General features: G+C 39.2%; 1 protein-coding gene across 2 annotated transcripts in view; it reads left to right on the forward strand.

Annotated features, from left to right (window-relative positions):
• Positions 1–5674: 5674 nt before the first annotated feature.
• LOC117303749 (protein NDNF-like) overlaps positions 5675–20355 on the forward strand; it is a 43255-nt gene continuing 28574 nt past the window's right edge. For both annotated transcript variants that reach the window (XM_033788072.1, XM_033788071.1), the window contains exons 1-2: positions 5675–6161; positions 19758–20039. The gene's annotated coding sequence lies outside the window, so the exon portion shown is untranslated. The remainder of the gene's footprint in view (positions 6162–19757; positions 20040–20355) is intronic.

A 20355-nucleotide genomic window follows, 5' to 3' on the forward strand; every position in this document is an offset into this window, starting at 1 on the left:
AAGCACTTGCCTTCCAGGCCGGCCGTTTATGTAATCCACACTCGGACCCTTTCAACGTCTCACTTTGTGAGTCCAGGCTCCTTTTTCTCTTGTTGACACTAATTTCAAACCACGCTATTCTGAGCTTTTGAGCTTAGGCGTGCGCCACCTATGTAGTAGGTATTTCCATAGAGAAAGGACCACGGATGGTATTTCAAACCATGTTCAAAGCTAGTTTGTGCATGGTTTGTGGTTGTGGTTTTCTCTTCAGTGGGACGAGCCGTGCAGTCATTCACCACAGGCTAATTAGTGTTGTGCTTCATATAATGAGTGGTGATGACTTTACCTCACTAGTAATTTGGAAAATTAAAGGGAACAAACCCACTTGGTTTGAACAATGGTAGCTTTGGATAGAACCATCCTTAAAGCGTTTTCACAATCACTTTACTGCAAAGTAATGTGAATGTTTTTATCCCCCAAAATTTTGCATTTGAGAAACGTTTCTGTCCGATACTTTTCTCAGACTTTGTTTTCTAATTACGAATCATTCTTTCTGCGTGGACAATTTCGTCCGGATTTTTGGCGATATCTCAAAAAACGGTACCACTTTTTGAAATGGAATGTTCACAGGTTGGCTTCCACTGGGTGACCGATCGGATTGGAAGATTTGAATGAAATACAAACGACAGATCGATGCAAACGGGCAGTCTTATTGGCTTTTTAAGTATCGTGACGGCTCGGGAAAGGCACACACCCCCATTGTTCAACTTTACAGATGCTTTATTTTAAATCTGAGGCCTCGAAATCAAATTCGAGGAAAATTACTTCCTTCTCGAAAACTATACGTCACTTCAGAGGGAGCCGTCTCTCACAGTGTTTTATACTATCAACCTCTCCCCATTACTCGTCACCAAGTCAGGTTTTATGCTAACACTTATTTTGAGTAATTACCAATAGTGTCCACTGTCTTCATATAAGAGATTTTACCCCGGTCCTCGTTTCTCTTAACAAAACAACCGAGCATGTGTTGCTGAAACCAATGTTTAGTGGCAACAAGTTATTCTAAGAACACAGTGACATATATGACAGAATGTGTTGGGAATGTGTTGGGATGTTAATATCATCAACTCTTCACTTTGAATGTATTTAGTCCAAATGATATTGACGAACAATTGAGGAAGTCATGCTAAGTTTCAAGAGTTCTTGGCATCATCAATCTACTGAGTCAAACACTTTATTAAAAATAATTTCATCAAACTCTCCAAGGGTAACTCGCACTTTTCCCGAAAAACCCTCTAAATTAAATTAGCTGGAGTTATGAGCTTGGTTGCAAAGTGATAATAATTGCCCGGTCGCCAATCAGATTTGGCACTAGAGGGGAAACCCCTGAAGGACTGTATTTATTAGTCACATATTTGTCGGTCACATATACATGAAGCTTGAAACAGTTTTACTTGTAGCTGTAAGATCTCAATGAAAAACGGCCTCAGGATCTTTAAAAAAGACCACACAAGTCAAGAATTAGTTAGAATTTGTTCAATACACCACGACGTGTTGCTTGCAAAGTAGAGAATGCAATCGTTTTATTCTGAGAGGTTTCTATTTTATGTTGTTTCTTGAGTGACCAGTGTGTGCGTGACTTATTATATATGACTGGTCTCTTCTGGCATTTATCTGAGATTTTCTTGCGGAAAAGCAACTTTTTTGCAGTTTCAACCGGAAGTGGTGAAGTACAGTAAACGTCCCACTGGTGCCTGGTCATAAACTTATTGGTCGTGATAGAATCAGATTTGCCATATGTTACGAAAGGACAACTATTACAAACATGAAATGTTTGAAAGGACAAGTTGGAGTGTTTATCTTTAGAGAGTGTTTTGGGCACTAACATGGTCCGTTCTTTAACCATGGAGGAAGAAATAGTCTACCATAAAACTCCACATGTATTATTAAAACGAAATGTGACACGTTTGATAACAGGGGTGAGACTGCTCCATAATGGTTGAAGATTATTGGTCAATTATTATTACACGACGTCACGCAAGAATGCATTTACTTAAACCTGCTAAATTTATTTGTGCGCCTTGTTCATGTGAATAATTGTTTTTGTTGACAGCACAATGCTCCTTGAAAAAAAACCTGTGGATTTTTGATATAACAGAGGGATAAAACAGAGTGATCCCAAGTGACCCGTCTACAATAGATACTTGCTATACCTCAATACTCTGATAACCCAGTGATGTATATAGTTCAAGCCAGTCAATCACTACACGCATCAGCTGTGTGTCCCGGTGTTCCTGTTTGTCTTATTGTGTCCTTGCTTTCTCTATCTCAGACATTTTATTTCGGCATCTTGATAATGTCCCATACCTTCCCCGGTTTGTTAGATTTCCTATTATTTAAGCCTGGTCAGTATTCAAAGTCGGTTGTGGGCATATAGGCCTATTGTTTGCTTCAATTTTCTAATTGTCTGTTTATTTATTATTTGCGTCTAGAAAACACACATGCCGATTTGATTTAAATACCCTGTACACCTTTGGTAATTGTCAAAGACCAGGCTTCTTACTTGGTGTATCTCAAAATGTGCATAAAAAAAAACACCTGTGAAAATTTGAACTCGATTGGTTGTCGAAGTTGCGAGACAATAATGACAGAAAAGCACCGAAGTTTTGGGCTTTCAAATGCTTGATTTCGGGACCTTAAAATCTAATTCTGAGGTCTCGAAATCAAATTTAAATATTTAAGTGGAAAATTCCTATTACGTTACTTTAGAGGGAGCCGTTTCTCACAACGTTTTATACTATCATCAGCTCTCCATTGCTCGTTACTAAGTAAGGTTTTATGCTAACACTATTTTGAGTAGTTATCAATAGTGTCCAGTGCCTTTAAAATAAAACGAGAAAATAAAGTCAGATGTACTTCCCTTACATTCCCGAATGTCTATCCACCATGATCCAATACTCCCTTAAAACTTACTCACATTTAAATACTTACCAGATAACATCAAGGATATGAGTGAACACAGCTTAGGTCTGATAGCGAACTTTGTTATCATGTGGTGCTGCATGAATAAGTGGCCGACATTTTGGAGTCTTTTGGCAACTTCAATTGTAAGGTGGCTGCACTTTAAACAGCGACTCATACCTGGTATGCTTACTGGAACGTAGGGTATATATTGGATGATTAGTTCACCTAACTGAGTGAGTCAATGGCCTCCTATATGTATACCCCAACCTGATGTGTCCCACATAACGATGGCGACCTATTGACTGGCAGGCTCGTTCATCACTTCCAATTCAAAACCTGTTGACTTCGCCAGTTTTAAATTTCTAGGGTGTGACCTTTGAAGGGCGTGGCTCCATTTGAAGAGAGAGGAGGAGCTTTCGGGAAAACTTCTCTCTTGACTTAAATATATCACTCACTCAAGTAAATTATGAAATAAATAGTTGTTTCTTCTAAATTGATTTAATTTTGTATGCAATTTTACGAAGCGCAGAAAGTGAAAACCTTTTTGTTATAAATTGAACAGATAAACTTGAAAGCAACCTTTTCCGTCAGATGCAGTGCCACCTTTGGGTTCCGCACCTATTTTTAAATCTTGGGAGCTTGATACCCTAGGCTTACTCACTGTTGCTGTTCCCCTATTTGATGTTTAAAAAACACTTAATGTTTTGTTATTTCCCACATCGAAGCCGTAACTATTGATATAGAATGTTAACTTAGTTGTTTGCTTTTGTTTTCTATGTGTTTTCAAGAGATAAATTCTACTTCGTTATTCGTGGCGAATAATTAAAGAAAAATAAGATACCTGTAAATATAAACAAAGTCAACTCGGGTATCTTGATCTTTTCTAAAAAACTTATTTTGTAACTAAACTTTTTGAGATGAAGACTGTAAATGCGGATAGGAATTTTCCAAGCCTCGGTTGGTTTGGCTTCACCGTCAGTCTTAGAAGCTTTTACCTATACATTCAAACGGTTCAGGAGATTCACCTGTGAAATGCAAAGTGCATTTTCTACACTAATGAACGCATCAAAATCAAATACTTCACATGACCGCGGGCACTTTGAGCGCTTTCCCGTTCCCACCAAAAATCTGGGCTAATGAAGCTGTGTGCTTGAGTAGAGCTTGAGTGAGCTTGAGCGTAGAGCGAGTATCTCTTGCCATGGAGTCATTTATTTAGCTAAAGGCTTGATTAGAACTGACATGTTTTTCTTCTCGTCGGAGGTTGATTGACCCTACCGTACATTTAGTTTTATTGTAGGTTTTGTGGTGTGGATGAGTTACCCTTAGTCGTCCTTGCATTCTCTTGCTCTATGCTTGAACTTCCCTGACCTGTAATACACGAAGGATGGCTCTTCGGTTCAGATAGAGTTGTTATTATTTATTTATTAATGCGAATCAGTGTATCAGGTGTTTTAAAGACACTGGTCACCTTTGTTAATTGCTTGATGCTTAAAAGACCAGTGTTAAAAGCTTGATGTATCTCAACAGAACATGCACAAATAACAAACCTGTGAACATTTGAACTAAATGACCGTCGAAGTTGCGAGATATAAATTGAAGAAAAACACCCTTGTCACACAAAGTTGTGTGCTCTCGATGCTTGATTCGAGACCTCAGCTGAGGTGAATCAATTCAAATAGTTCACTGAGAAATTACTTCTTTCTCAAAAACTACGTTACTTCAGACAAAGGGAGCCGTTTCTCATAATGTTTTATACTATCAACAAGTCTCCATTGCTTGTTACCAAGTAAGTTTTTATGCTAACAATTATTTTGAGTAATTACCAATAGTGTCCAGTGCCTTTAAAGTGCAAAAAGTGTTTGAGAATCCACGTCCATTTCCTGTGACCACAGTTTGTGCTCAATATGGCATGGTGTACACTCTCCCACAATATTGTGTCTTTATCGAGCTTTGGGAGTTTCAGGAATTCACCAGAGGATTTTCAGGGATGGAGGTTACTTCTCTACAGGAAGGCTGGAAGAGTTGTATGTGGGCAATAGGAACACATGTTGTTGTTGGTGTTTTTGTTGTTGTTGTTGGTGTTTTGTTTGTTTGTTAAGTTTGGTCTTGTGGTCTTTGTTTGTTTGTTTGTAGTTTGTTTTGTTATATGAGAGGGGTGGGATGGCTCCTCCTGCCACTCAGTCATGGTAAAGACGAGCAAGAAAAGTGGCGTTTGAATTTCCTGTGTCCATTGCATTGTATACTCTCAAGGAAACAAGGTTTATGCCAATATCATCTTTCATGCTATCGAGTCAGTTGTATAACATCATTGATGCTGACAATAAGACCTCTAGATGAAGACATGCAAACAGATCATCTTCAAAATGGATTGGACAATTTGAGATTGTCCGAATAAACTGTAAGTGATCTTGACAAAACACAGTTGTTATTTTATCTTTGGTTGTAAGAAGCTTGTTGGAATCAATTTCAACAGTCAAAGATTCCATGAAAAACACAAAGTGGCAAAACAGCTTCGTATCGGTTCATTGCTGGTCACTTACTTACATTTTTCTGCATTGTGTTAACGTTGTAGTAGGCGCAGATCAATACGGCTTACGCATGTTTTTGCACACTAGCAGACTAATTAGTTAATACCGTTGAGCGGTGGACTCATCCTCGGTACATGATTGGCTGTAATCTTACATCGTCCATCTTCACTCCATCCCTTTACTCGATTTAACAATGTAGACCTCCCCCTGTGGTGGCTATGTCTGAGCCTCACTTCCGATCTAGTTTCCCCAATAGCAAGCGGATCATCAAAACCAGCACCGTAAGAAGCGACAGAAGGACAGAGGTGAGCAGGGGACATGCAGTGTGAGATGACACTAGGCCACCGTGTGGATACATTATGGACCACCCCTTATCTATTCTGGTACTAGTCAAGTTTGGCCGGCTTTGACCATTCACAATCAGTATCACGTATCTCTACCAAGCTGGAAATACAGCCAACGTTCGTGTGTATAGCTGGACGTTTGCTGAGTTGGCTAACAACACTGATGTACATGTTGACACACGTGGATATAAGATTTGGCGGCAACGGCAGAGTCGTTTAATTTGTGCCAAGGCTTTTGAGTAGGGCTACAGTTAACTCGTGGAAGCTTTAGTTGTGCGCTGTGCTAGATGACTTTACATCTCGGAATTAATACTGTGACTCTTGAGGAACTGCTGCGTTTTAAAGTGTAAGTTGTTTTCGAAATTGTTCGTTCATTTCTTGTCTGTGCTGTTTCGATTATTTTTAATTGTTCACACAATATAAATTATTAATCAAATGGTGTCATCCCCATAGCTTTTCAATTATTTTCTTTTGTTAATGTTGATTTTATTTTTTTAATTTTGTATACAGTTGGTGAGCATTTATAGCCTCATGGTCAGACCATGGCCAGATGAATTATTGAAGATAAAGTCAATAATGATATGTTTTTCACGTAGTCCTATCTTGTCTAGGTTCCGTTCGTAGTTTGCATGCATGCTAGCATAGAAGAATACGTCCCTTGCCGTTACCGTATGTGATTCTATACTTAATTCGCAGTCACCCAACCCTAATTCGATATTGAAACCCGCTAACAATTAGGAACTGAAAAAAACCTGCGGCTGTCCTCGGGAAAAGGCATGACGAGCTGCAAATTTTCAAACTTCCTGCAAACTATTAAATTACTTACTACCTCGATAACGTGAACGTGCATGTTGTCTTGGGCTTGGCACTCGGCACTAGAATCACTACGTGACATTACGGCTATTTTGCGCTCCATTTTGTCATAACTATTATCCAGTTCATAAATTGGAGCTGTAGTCACTTGGTACGATTTTGACATGTTGATTGGAATGACCTTGCATTGCATATGGCGTTTACTGCTGTATGAAGCGTATGTTGGTAGGGAGTAGCCAGTTGCAAAAGTCAATGTCAGTTCCATAACGTCATCATCTAACGCAGCCCTAAACATGCTTCAGTAGTTGCTGTGTTAAATTCAACGGTAGAATCACACACAGGAATGATTGTTTTGACAAAGCTACCTGGATTGAAGATCTGCTTAAACAGTATCGGGTATATTTAAAGAGCTCTGTGTGTTTTCTGTTCCCCACGACCGAGTACAGTTTGCTATATGAACACGTTAATTACCTAATGATGTAGTGCCTGCTTATCGTAGCTTTTTTATTGTAATCCAAAGCAACACCGCGTAAAAAAATGTGTAGGTTACCGCAGTACTGCCCAAATCAAAACGGACTTTAGGAAGTCTAGTAAAAAGTACAGCGTGACCCCTTAGGTCCCTTGAACGTTGGATCTATGGATACGTCAATTCATTGCTAAAGGGGAACCATTGCACCTGCCGAGGAAGTGCCCAGATCGGTGGTACACTTCCAACTTGCATGTTCTTCTTTTCTTTTCCATCACTTTCTCTTTTAGAGGTCAGGCGGTTCACTAAGTGGAGGCCATACACAGAGAGTGGGTGTATGAGTGATTGGTTTGACGGGGCAGTAGAATTAGTACGCGGATGTGAAGCACAATAGATATGTTGGGTAACTGATGTGGTTTGAGGGAATCATATGAAGAGCTATCAAAACACATATTGGAGGTTTTAAAAATCAAAATCGGGGGCCTACTTACCCTACTAATGTATAATCAATGTCCGCATAAGTCATGAACATCATGTTATTTTGTGTATACTTAACTGTCATAGTTGATAGATGTAGGGAATGAAGGATTCCACACGATCAGAATGCTTCTGTTCGAAAATTCACATGAATAAATAAGTTGTCCAAAGTTTAAAAGTGTCATTTTTATTGATTGTGCAGTGTAGTCAAGTTTACTTTCAGATTATTTTCTGTAGCACTGAGATAGACGGGCAATAATTCTGTTATGGAACCCACCTGTTTGATACTGGTTACTGTCCAAGAGGCTTACTATTGTAAGTTATAGAGGATTTGAGGCATTGCATGAAGTATCAATATATATTTGGTTTGCGGTAACACCATATGTGTTCTCTAAGAACAAACTCTAACTGGCAAGTAGATACACACATTGTGTTACCGCAAACCAATAATATGTGGTAAGTTAACTAGGATGAAACTTGGATCGATGACTGCAACGCATCGTAACTCGCAAACTCTGAGGCTCAGCAATTGACTTACTCTCTGCTCGAGATTATTTGAAGCTCATGTGGGAAGTAAAGGTGATTGTTCGACCTACTTCCTTTGGGAAAGAGAACTTTACTTTTTATCGAGTTGTTTGAATGCTTTGGTAAACAAACACCGAGCCACAAAAAACACTGAATAGCAAATACGTCACCTGTAACTTTTGTAGAATTATGTACATCGAGGCCTTTGTAGTGGTTTGTAGTTGTAACCGATACGAACTACATAAATGAATTCATGTATCGGGACTCTATGCATCAGTTTCGTCAGTGTGGCGATTTATTTGACAGTGTGTTTATTTACGGTTGGCTGTTTGCATTGTGTATTGACCATGTGAGAACTTTAGACCAATCAGGTCGTGTACCCAGTCTGTCTGTACGGCGTGCAGTGCAGGCAAAAGGTGTTCGACCAAAAACAAATTCTATGACAAATTCAATAAACATATAATCTTTAAATAAATGTGAACACAATTTAATGGAATGTTAATAAAGCAAAATGAGCTCTTGACACGTCTGAATATTTAAACCGTATATAGTGATCAAGGATCAAATTGAAATGTCCATATTAAATTTGTCTATATGAGGCAGTAGTTTACAATTTGTAATTTGCTAATGGCTTTTGCCTTCGTGGTGGTTGTTTCAAGTGTTGATGACACATAGCGTCCCCGTTGAGTGACACAAGGCACGATTTGCTACACACGCATGTGACAAATAGCCCAGTCATCGCTGCAGGTAATCCCCATGTAGCTCTATCGACACTGATTAGTTAGACGTGACTTAAACACACTCATACCATGCAGCTGATTCTACCTACATGCTCAAACCAACTACCATCTCTAGACCCCTTCGGAGACAAGTCAGCACACCAACTGCCAATCTTTATAGACGTGCAGAGTAAAAATTGTGGTGGTGCAGTAGCAATGATGAAAACATGATGTGTTTATAATTGCATGAACTTAAAACAGTATGGCTGTTTTTAGCAGAGACGCAATCAACCAATATAGTATTATAAATAACATGTATTGTGGACAACATGTAACAGAAAATTGGGGTTCTGAGAAGAACCAGGGTAGAGATAGAATAAAGGCAGTGCACACTATTGGTAATTACTCATAGTAATTATTAGCATAAAACCTTTCTCGATTACGAGTAATGGGGAGAGGTTAATAGTATAAAACATTGTGAGAAACGGCTCCCTCTGAAGTGACGTAGTTTTCAAGAAATAAGTAGTTTTCCACGAATTTGATTTCGAGACCTCAGAATATAGAATTTTAGGTCTCGAAATCAAGCATACGAAAGCACACAACTTCGTGTGACCATGGTGCGACAAGGGTGTTTTTCTTTCATTATTATCTCGCAACTTCGACGACCGATTGAGTTCACATTTTCACAGGTTTGTTATTTTATGCATATGTTGAGATACACTAAGTGAGAAGACTGGTCTTTGACAATTACCAATAGTGTCCTGTGTCTTTAAAACAGTATGGCTGTTTTGAGCAGAGACGCAATCAGCCATTGACTATGTAGCTCTATAAATGACATGTACTGTGGACAAGTAGAAAGCGGTGGTTCTGAGAAGAACAAGGGTCGAGATGGGTTCCCAGTTTCGATGATCAGAAGATGCTGAACGGGCAACATCACGACACATCTTACCTATCATCTTTGTTATCTCGTTCTTTCGTGATGATTGCTATCAAAGGGTTGTCACAAATAAACTTTTAAAGTTTCAAATCTTACAGTTACTGGAACTCTACCCGTTTGCATTTCATCAGCTTATGAATGCAAAAGGTTGTGGCGCTTGTTTATTTAAATATTTTACCAAAATTAAATATCATACACAATACAAATATCGGAGACAAAACCCCTGACAAAACTGTTAATTGGCTGATGAAGACATCGCATTTTGTAAAATTTAAACAAAAGTTGATGTTAAATGCGGATTCTGTGAACGACTTGTGAAAGTCGTGTTTAGTCTGATAATATAATACTTTCAAATCAGAATGGTGTATCAGCTTCCATGACTTTATTTAGGTGTGTAACGATTGTAAAGTTGGGTCAAAGTACGATTGACGTAGAATTGTAATTGAGGGCGCAATTTTACCATAACAATTATTATACCATCTATCATATTTTCATGTTGCATATTTGGAATGTGTAAGTTGCATCATGGTTGCATCAAGTATGTTTGATGGATTAATCAGGAAGATGAACATGACGGCAGTTCGTCTATGACTGACTAAACATGAGCAACTTGGCAGGGAGTGTTTTGCCCAAAGGAACGCCAAGGTTTCCAGGGAACTTTTCTGTCAATTTAAGAAGGAACTTCATGTTTTGGAGTGTATGGAGCGTGTGACTTTGACCTTGCCCAAAAAGTGCAGGGGACTCGGGAAATAACTCATCTGTATCAATTTGTGGACTGCTTAATTTGATTGTGTCCAGGCATGATACGGGAGTAGCTCATCAAACTGCAGCGTGATAACTTACAAATTGTATCGTTTAGGATATCAGTACCGGCTGAATATTTTAGCTGTTGACAAATGGCGGAATATGTTAGACGTTGAAAAATGCAAGGCATTCAAATAAATTAGTTCAGAACCAATGCGTTGATATTCAGCCAAAATAGTTTCAAGGTTCTCGTTTGAATATTGCTATTTGTCCAGATGTATAATTAATTTAGGAGATATGACTTTTTGCATGTTGTATATAGAGTGTATTTGATCGGATTCATATGTTGTGTTAGCATTATATTTGCCATGTCATCCTGAGCAGCGAGTTCCGTATGGAACAGTCCCAATCATTTTCCAACAAAGAACGAGATTTCTACTCAAAACTCATTTGTTTGTTTGTTCTGAAACAAGTATTGACGATAACGACCAGGAATAGTTGGAAATCAATATGACCGTTCTTTGCAATTTTTAAAGTGCTTTGGTTGATATCAAAAAAGAGTTAAGACTAGTCTTAATTCAAGACAGTGGCACTATTGGTAATTGTTCAAGGCAGTGGACACTATTGGTAATTTCTCAAAATAATTATTAGCATAAAACATTTCTTGGTGACGAGTTATGGGGAGAGGTTGATGGTATAAAACATTGTGAGAAACGGCTCCGTCACAATTACCAATAGTGTCCACTGCCTTTAACTTGAGTTAGGACGAGTTAAGGACTATATAGCTTCGTATGTTTTAATACCTCTTATAGGAATAGTCCTATCTATTGTGAAATCGACCACAGGTTGACACTTTAATGACAATTGTGCACAATGTAGGGTGGGGAAGCCTATTGCACACATTCCCTCGATTAGGCCGGTGCTAACTTTTCTTTGTTTAATGTAGGTGAGGGGAAGCCTATTGCACACATTCCCTCGATTAGGCCGGTGCTAACTTGTCTTTGTTTAATGTAGGTGTGGGGAAGCCTATTGCACACATTCCCTCGATTAGGCCGGTGCTAACTTGTCTTTGTTTAATGTAGGTGTGGGGAAGCGTTATGCACACATTCGCTCGATTAGGCCGGTGCTAACTTGTCTTTGTTTAATGTAGGTGTGGGGAAGCCTATTGCCCAAATTCTCTCGATTAGGCCGGTGCTAACTTGTCTTTGTTTAATGTAGGTGTGGGGAAGCCTATTGCACACATTCCCTCGATTAGGCCGGTGCTAACTTGTCTTTGTTTAATGTAGGTGTGGGGAAGCCTATTGCACACATTCCCTCGATTAGGCCGGTGCTAACTTGTCTTTGTTTAATGTAGGTGTGGGGAAGCCTATTGCACACATTCGCTCGATTAGGCCGGTGCTAACTTGTCTTTGTTTAATGTAGGTGTGGGGAAGCCTATTGCACACATTCGCTCGATTATGCCGGTGCTAACTTGTCTTTGTTTAATGTAGGTGTGGGGAAGCCTATTGCACACATTCCCTCGATTAGGCCGGTGCTAACTTGTCTTTGTTTAATGTAGGTGTGGGGAAGCCTATTGCACACATTCCCTCGATTAGGCCGGTGCTAACTTGTCTTTGTTTAATGTAGGTGTGGGGAAGCCTATTGCACACATTCGCTCGATTAGGCCGGTGCTAACTTGTCTTTGTTTAATGTAGGTGTGGGGAAGCCTATTGCACACATTCCCTCGATTAGGCCGGTGCTAACTTGTCTTTGTTTAATGTAGGTGTGGGGAAGCCTATTGCACACATTCGCTCGATTAGGCCGGTGCTAACTTGTCTTTGTTTAATGTAGGTGTGGGGAAGCCTATTGCACACATTCGCTCGATTAGGCCGGTGCTAACTTGTCTTTGTTTAATGTAGGTGAGGGGAAGCCTATTGCACACATTCCCTCGATTAGGCCGGTGCTAACTTGTCTTTGTTTAATGTAGGTGTGGGGAAGCCTATTGCACACATTCCCTCGATTAGGCCGGTGCTAACTTGTCTTTGTTTAATGTAGGTGTGGGGAAGCCTATTGCACACATTCTCTCGATTAGGCCGGTGCTAACTTGTCTTTGTTTAATGTAGGTGTGGGGAAGCCTATTGCACACATTCGCTCGATTAGGCCGGTGCTAACTTGTCTTTGTTTAATGTAGGTGTGGGGAAGCCTATTGCACACATTCCCTCGATTAGGCCGGTGCTAACTTGTCTTTGTTTAATGTAGGTGTGGGGAAGCCTATTGCACACATTCGCTCGATTAGGCCGGTGCTAACTTGTCTTTGGTTAATGTAGGTGTGGGGAAGCCTATTGCACACATTCCCTCGATTAGGCCGGTGCTAACTTGTCTTTGTTTAATGTAGGTGAGGGGAAGCCTATTGCACACATTCCCTCGATTAGGCCGGTGCTAACTTGTCTTTGTTTAATGTAGGTGTGGGGAAGCCTATTGCACACATTCCCTCGATTAGGCCAGTGCTAACTTGTCTTTGTTTAATGTAGGTGTGGGGAAGCCTATTGCACACATTCGCTCGATTAGGCCGGTGCTAACTTGTCATTGTTTAATGTAGGTGTGGGGAAGCCTATTGCACACATTCCCTCGATTAGGCCGGTGCTAACTTGTCTTTGTTTAATGTAGGTGTGGGGAAGCCTATTGCACACATTCGCTCGATTAGGCCGGTGCTAACTTGTCTTTGTTTAATGTAGGTGTGGGGAAGCCTATTGCACACATTCCCTCGATTAGGTCGGTGCTAACTTGTCTTTGTTTAATGTAGGTGTGGGGAAGCCTATTGCACACATTCCCTCGATTAGGCCGGTGCTAACTTGTCTTTGTTTAAACATGAGTGAGTTACGGGTAATAGTAATACTACTTAACTGCAAGGCGTCTGAACCCAAATGCAACGAGAAGATCATGTCATTACATTCAACAAATGCAATGATATGCGGAAGTAATTCTCCTTGGACTGTATCCTGTATATAACCAACTTTCATTCTGGAATACTTTGTGTTGCACATTTTGCGATGTATTATATTCAGATTTTGTTTTCGCTCTTACACAAGTCCATATGGCATAATGGCTATGTATCTTATTATTTTATTTTATTTCCAAAACCTCTTTGATAAATCATTGCACGGATGACTTCATGAGGGGGTAATGCACCATAAGTTGTGCATCATTGGTTCAAGACTTAACATATTAAGTACATTATTAATTTGTTTATTTTTCTGCTTTTCAATTTGTTGGATTGAATTTGGAAATTAGGGAAATGGTGTTCATGTTGTCACGACGAATAAGAATAATTTAATTATAGGTGAATTACAATTACTTCTGCCAACTTACGGGTTCATAAAGGGCGAATCAGGAGTTTGTTTAATCCGAAATGGTTGAAGATGACAATGCCGTGTGCATTCGTAGAATCTCCGAGTTATCGTTTGCACAGCAAATAGTTAGAATGGTTTGTGTCATTTTCCCTTACCCCTGTTCCAGAGTTTACTTTCATCATTTTTCTAGCCGGGGTAGTTTTTAACTGGCTCTGTTTACCTCTTTACGGTTGCCCTTTAAAAATAATAATAAATATTTTCAACATTTTTAGAAACGTAAAAGTGTGCATCTCGAAGCCTGTGTTAGGGTTCGGCCCGCTTAAGGGCCCCTGCAGACAATATTTTATGAAAAGATACCCTTAATTGTAGGTGGAGCAGTTTGAACCGTCACTAGATTTCTTCCGGCTTTTGTTCTCTCAATAGGCGGGAAAAGGGGACGGACAACATTAAAGGAACACGTTGCCTTTGATCGGACGAGTTGGTCTATATAAAGCGTTTGTAACAATTTTTTTTTAAATGCATATGGTTGGAAAGATGTTTTTAAAAGTAGAATACAATGATCCACACAAGTTTTCCTCCAAATTGCGTGGTTTTCCTTTTACTGTACAAACTAACACGGTCGGCCATTTACGGGAGTCAAAAAATTGACTCCCATAAGTGGCCGACCGTGTTAGTCGACAAGGTGAAAGGAAAACCGTGCGATTTCGATGCATGTTTGTGTGGATCATTGTATTCTACTTTTACAACATCTTTCTACTCATATGCATTTTATAACAAACGGTTACAAACGCTTTTCAAAGACCAACTCGACCGATCAAAGGCAACGTGTTCCTTTAACTGGATTAAACAAACTTGAAAGGTTGATAATGCATACTTGCTTTTAATTTTTGCTTGCATTGTTGCGCTCTTCCGTAAAGTGAGGTGCAATTTTACTTTGAACACAATGAATAAAGTATCAGCCAAAATAAAAACAACAATTTCAGCTCATCTATTTCCGAATTATTTGAGTTCAACTTTGTGTTTTAGTCATCAAAGTCCAGAGTTGCCGAGAGGTTATTGAACTCGACCAAGAGATGATGCAGGCATTGTCAGCTATGCCTAACGGAAACATGATGTCGCTCTCACAATTACAGCCAAGCTCGCTGGCCATCCATTTCCAATTTGTCTGTAATTTGTTGAGTCTAAAATCGCTGTAAATTGTAATCGATCAGTTGTGTAGATGAAAGTTGGATTGTACAAAAAGACGTGTTTACGAAATCGATTGTTGTCGTTATCTGTCAATTAGACGTGTAAATGCATTACTGTTCTTGAACAACAAATGAGTTTGAAATGGTTGATTTGACTTGATGGCTTTCCTGATACTATCTTTGCAAAAGTGCAGCCATTTCACAACAGATTCTGAAGATCTATTGATGAGCCCAAGAAACAAAAACAATTGTTTTAAAGGTTGATCGCAAGTGAAATTGTTTCTCAGGTAAAATTGATTGAAATTCCGTCATGTAATTCATTACAGTTTGTATGACTTATGGTAGCGTATGTTCACATGTCCATGGTGCCTAGGCCAAATCATGATGAATAATAAAAAATATAAAAACACAATGACAGTGTAGTTTTCATAACTGGAATTTTAACCTTCTAAAATTGCAGAGTCACTAGATGCATTAATATCATTGTAATATGTGTATGTGTCTACACCACTTGGGACGAACTATTTGTTAATGACCTTCAAATACATTAAAGATAATTTAGGCCCATCTCAAAGTGTTTCAAGACAGTGTTCATTCCCGCATCTAACTTGAATCACCGTCCAATATCAACGAAAACAAATCTTATTCCACTCCAGCAATTGTCACTTCAAAGTTTGTATTTAACGAAGAAAGCAAATAACTTGCCACTGGTAATAACGTCTGTCATTCCCCATTTCAGCAATGAACGAGGCTTGAGCCTACTTTAAGCCCACCTTAAGCCATGCTCAAGCCATGCTATGAAAACCATTGCAGAGTTGAAAATGTTGTCGATATACCAAATTAAAGCTAGACAAGGTGCACAGCTACCCGTGGTTATTACAAACTTCGTCATGGGTAAAGTGGCAATTTCAAAAGGTCATCAACTTCCCCCAATTATGGTTATGTAAAAAAAAATACAATTTTGAGACAGTGAAAAGGTTCAACTTGCAGTTCACTTGTACCTTTTTGGCGCCGTTTTTAATGTGTTTTTCCGATATTTTGGCAGTAAAAAGAGATGTGGTTGGCATAACGTAGGTTGTTAATGTCATATTGAATTACTCTTCGGCTTGTTTATGTATTTTGACCATACCCTTAGCATTCTCAAGGGATCGGAGTTTGATAATCTGTGCATAAAACACCCGCTGTTAAAAATCATATAAACACGTGGCCTTAAAAGAAACTAATAAAAGAAACTAAAAATAAAAACCACAAAACAGTATTGAGTTGCCAACCACCGGTTCATCTCAGAACAACCACTAATCAAGTCCAAAGAGATTTACACACAGTATTATCAATTAAAAGAACATGTCCTTATCTTGTTAAAAGGAAGAATTTTAGTCTGAACTATTTTAAGTAAATACAAGTTTATTTGTGAGTGTAGTGGATAACAGTTAGATAGTCATCATCTATAGCTCCAAATCGCATTTCGTTCTAAATATGTACAAAAAACAAAAATGCTGAAAATAAATGGCAACACATGGAAGAACAACCAGTGAGATTAGTTTAACTGATTATAATTATTAATAATAATACATTTGACCTTATCTCCCCCTATCAACAACTATGCTTGACTGAACTTTTCCATGGATACTTGATGTGTTATTTTCTTCATCTGTTTCGGTACTCCTTGATCACTGATCCATCGAGGTGGCTCAGGAGATATATGCGGTTTGCTGCCTGCCTGCTATCTGATGCTGGGGGGGGGGGGGGGGGGGTTAAGTTGGGGCGACTGGCCCGGTTTTGGCAACTACTTCCATGTCTTCACTTTGCAGTGACAGAGTTTGGCCTACTTATGACATTAACGAAGACCCATTAGTATAATATAATGACATGGTAATTAAAACAGCTTTGTTTAAAGACAGTGTACACTATTGGTAATTGTCAAAGAGCAGTCTTCTCACTTGGTGTATCTCAACATATGCATAAAATAACAAACCTGTGAAAATTTGAGCTCGATTGGTCGTCGGAGTTGCGAGATAACTATGAAAGAAAAAACACCCTTGTCACACGAAGTTGTGTGCTTTCAGATGCTTGATTTCGAGACCTCAAGTTCTAAACTTGAGGTCTCGAAATCAAATTCGTGGAAAATAACTTCTTTCTCCAAAACTAGGTCACTTCAAAGGGAGCTGTTTCTCACAATGTTTTATACCATCAATCTCTCCCCATTACTCGTTTCCAAGTAAGGTTTTATGCCAATAACTATTTGAGTAATTAACTCAAACTGCAGTATCTCTGAAATAGCTGAGGTAGCTTTGTAGACAGGGGAAGAGGGCTGATTCTGATTGCTTTAGTTACGAGACTCATTTGAGCAATGTCAAGTTCGTTTATTTTCATGCATAAGGTTTGCTAATTTGCATACATGAACTCCTCCCAAACAAAGTGAAATCACAAAGTGCACTATGATGATAAGGTTACTCAACACAACACTCAGCAGATGATGTACTTTTATGCTACCTGTCATCTGTCACTTTTCCTAAATCTTTCGGACTCTTTTGGCGGGCAATTGAAGTAGCTTTATATCCTGCCTCTATGAAAAACAACTGTATTGGATTTATTACACTCAATCACGACGAGCAACATACCTAAGATGGTTAAATCACAGTCACATATGAGTTGGGATACCAGACCAGCGAATCACCCAAATACTAACACTTTTAAGCTGATTTAAGATCAAGGTGCCTGCGCGGTCGGAAATGTTTGGAAAACTCTAATTTTTACAAGACAAGTTGTAATGATTTGGTTGGAGTGCAGAGTGTCTTGCGTGTCAGTGGAGATAATAAATCAGGGACTCAAAAGCTTACCTCATTAAAGAGATTTATGTGTAATTGATAAAAGGTTCGGAGTCCCTTGTGGTTTATTGTTGTGACATCTTTATATATAGTTATAAAGGTATACATAGTTGTTTACACGAATCAGTCCAGTTTAAAAAGAGCATCATCGCTTAAATTGAAATCACTAGTGACTTTTGGAAATTAAACTTGGTATCCCCTTTTTCACAAAATTTTGAAATATATTGACAACTCACTTAAGTGTCTATTGATGAAAATGACATGAATGTTTTTGGATATGACCTCCTTCTGCCCTGTGTAAAACATAGGTTGATGGTATTCCTGGTACCCTACCGCAGCCAGACACGGCCATAGCAACGCTTAGTATCTGTCCTCACTGTGTCTCCCCTATAATTCGATTTTCTGGACTAAAATTCGATTCCAGGGTCCTCCTACGGGACAGTGATTATGCTCAGAAACGTAATCAGGCGTAAATGATGGAATTATGGCTGCGGATATTTGTGAGATCTAGTTACCGCCGCTGGTAATTCCTGTCCGTATTCACTTGAACGAGCCTGGGTAACTAGCCAACATGGCGGAGACTACTCCACCAAACCTAGGCCATAGCCTAGGTTTGGTCAGCAAGATACTATTAAAAAAATACTACTTTTTTGCTGAGTCGTCATCGAATCACAATGGTTATTCGAATACTTTCTTATTGTTAGTTCCTAGTCTTCTTAAGTGCTCCGCAGGCTGTTCCTTCTTCGAACTTAAGCATGACGATAAGCTAATAAAAAATAGTCTACAATATTTGGTGGTGATTGGGCATTTTTTACCTGACTTTGAAATGGTTAATACATTCGCCGCTATAACAAGGTCACACGTGGCTTCATAATTAACTACCACTTGTGAATGTACACCCAGCTATCCTGTGCCAAACCCTTCACCTGAGCAATACCTGTGTGTTTTCCTTGATATGTTTTCTGGCGTTAGCAGCAAGCTCATATAAATCATTCAGTCTTCACACTAGTTTCACTTCATGTTTTTGACATACATGATATCTGGATGGATTAGTAATGTCCTGTTTGTGAAACTTAGATTTCCCGAAGTCGTGACCTTAAACTTTGCACTTTTGTGCCTCTTCAAAGACCTGCTTCCAAGAGGCCGAGGGACTGACTGTACAGACTGGAACAATAATTAATGAGTAAGGATAATTTTGGATGTTGTAAATGTTCTTATGCAGGAAGCATGATGGATATTGTGTCATTCATCACTCATACAAATGTTCCAACTATCATAAACTTCCAAGGAAGTCTAAAGTACACGCGCGTGTGTGTTAATTAATAACAAAAAAGGTCCATGACTTAAAATTGCCTCCCTTGGAATTTCTCAGTGTAGACTGTATTTGTTTATTTTGTTGTTCATTTTTGCGTTTCTACCTCCATGGTTAGATGTATGGATTGTCTATAGGAATGTTCTTTGCTTCATGCGGGTACTTTCATGCATGTATGCATCGTATGTAAACACATTATAATTTCAGCGGGGGCAGCTGTCTCCCCATTTCAACTGGAGAAATTTCATTAAGTCCCCATTAGTCCCGGTGAGAGACCGAGGCAGGGAGGGTTTGACGGGGCGGTTGCACGCTCGGCCTGACCGTCTCTCGCGGCTATGTCCCTGCTCAGACGCGCCTTGGTGGCATGCCTGCCTGTCGCTCTACGTGCACGCTCATGTTGATACTACACTTTTTCCTCCTCCAGCGTCAAAACCCATCGGCTACGGTGACAGAACACCCAGACTCTCTTAAGTTTAAAAGCGCACCATTAATTAATGACTGTCGATTGATGAGCACTTCCTCTCAACTCCCATATCTCATTTTTTTTTTTTTTTTTTGATAAAGATTATTATTTATATACTTTTTGTTTGTGTTTTTTTGTTTAGGACTATCGAGTGGCCAATGAATTTCTCACGTCATTCTTGCCACGTCCCTTGGCGGTCTTACTCAGTGTGTTGCTGAGTATATACCTTTCCACACGCACAAAGTCTACCAACATCTATTTCGTTAGATATAGCGTATCTAAAAGCAGTTTGATCACCAGGCTATTGGAGGATAATATATGACACATTTGGACTTGCGGGGGCATTGTAGTTTATAAGAAGCAACCTCATCACAGCGAGATATTACCTCTGGAACTACCGCACATTCTCTGTTGCCTTCTAGCGGTAAGCTATTTTGTTCAGATGCTATTGTAAAATAACCAAAACCTGGATGCAAAACTGTTCCTCTTTGAGTATGAGATTTCTGTTAATATGGCCATGAAGGAAAAAGACATGTTCAAGTTGGTTTTCTCGTTATCACTTTGCGATAGACCTACGTAGTGTATTCACAGTAATAGTCTGGTCATGATGTTATAGTTATATGCACTGTGAGAGTTGAGGAACTGTTTGGTGCGTTTCTAATATTGACTAACTTCACACCGGTTATTAATACTTTATCATTACATTGTGGTTGACTTTTTAAAAGTCTTTCCAATTCCCG

This window comes from Asterias rubens, chromosome 20, assembly GCF_902459465.1.
Source record: "Asterias rubens chromosome 20, eAstRub1.3, whole genome shotgun sequence".
In the NCBI taxonomy this organism is placed as follows: Eukaryota; Metazoa; Echinodermata; class Asteroidea; order Forcipulatida; family Asteriidae; genus Asterias; species Asterias rubens.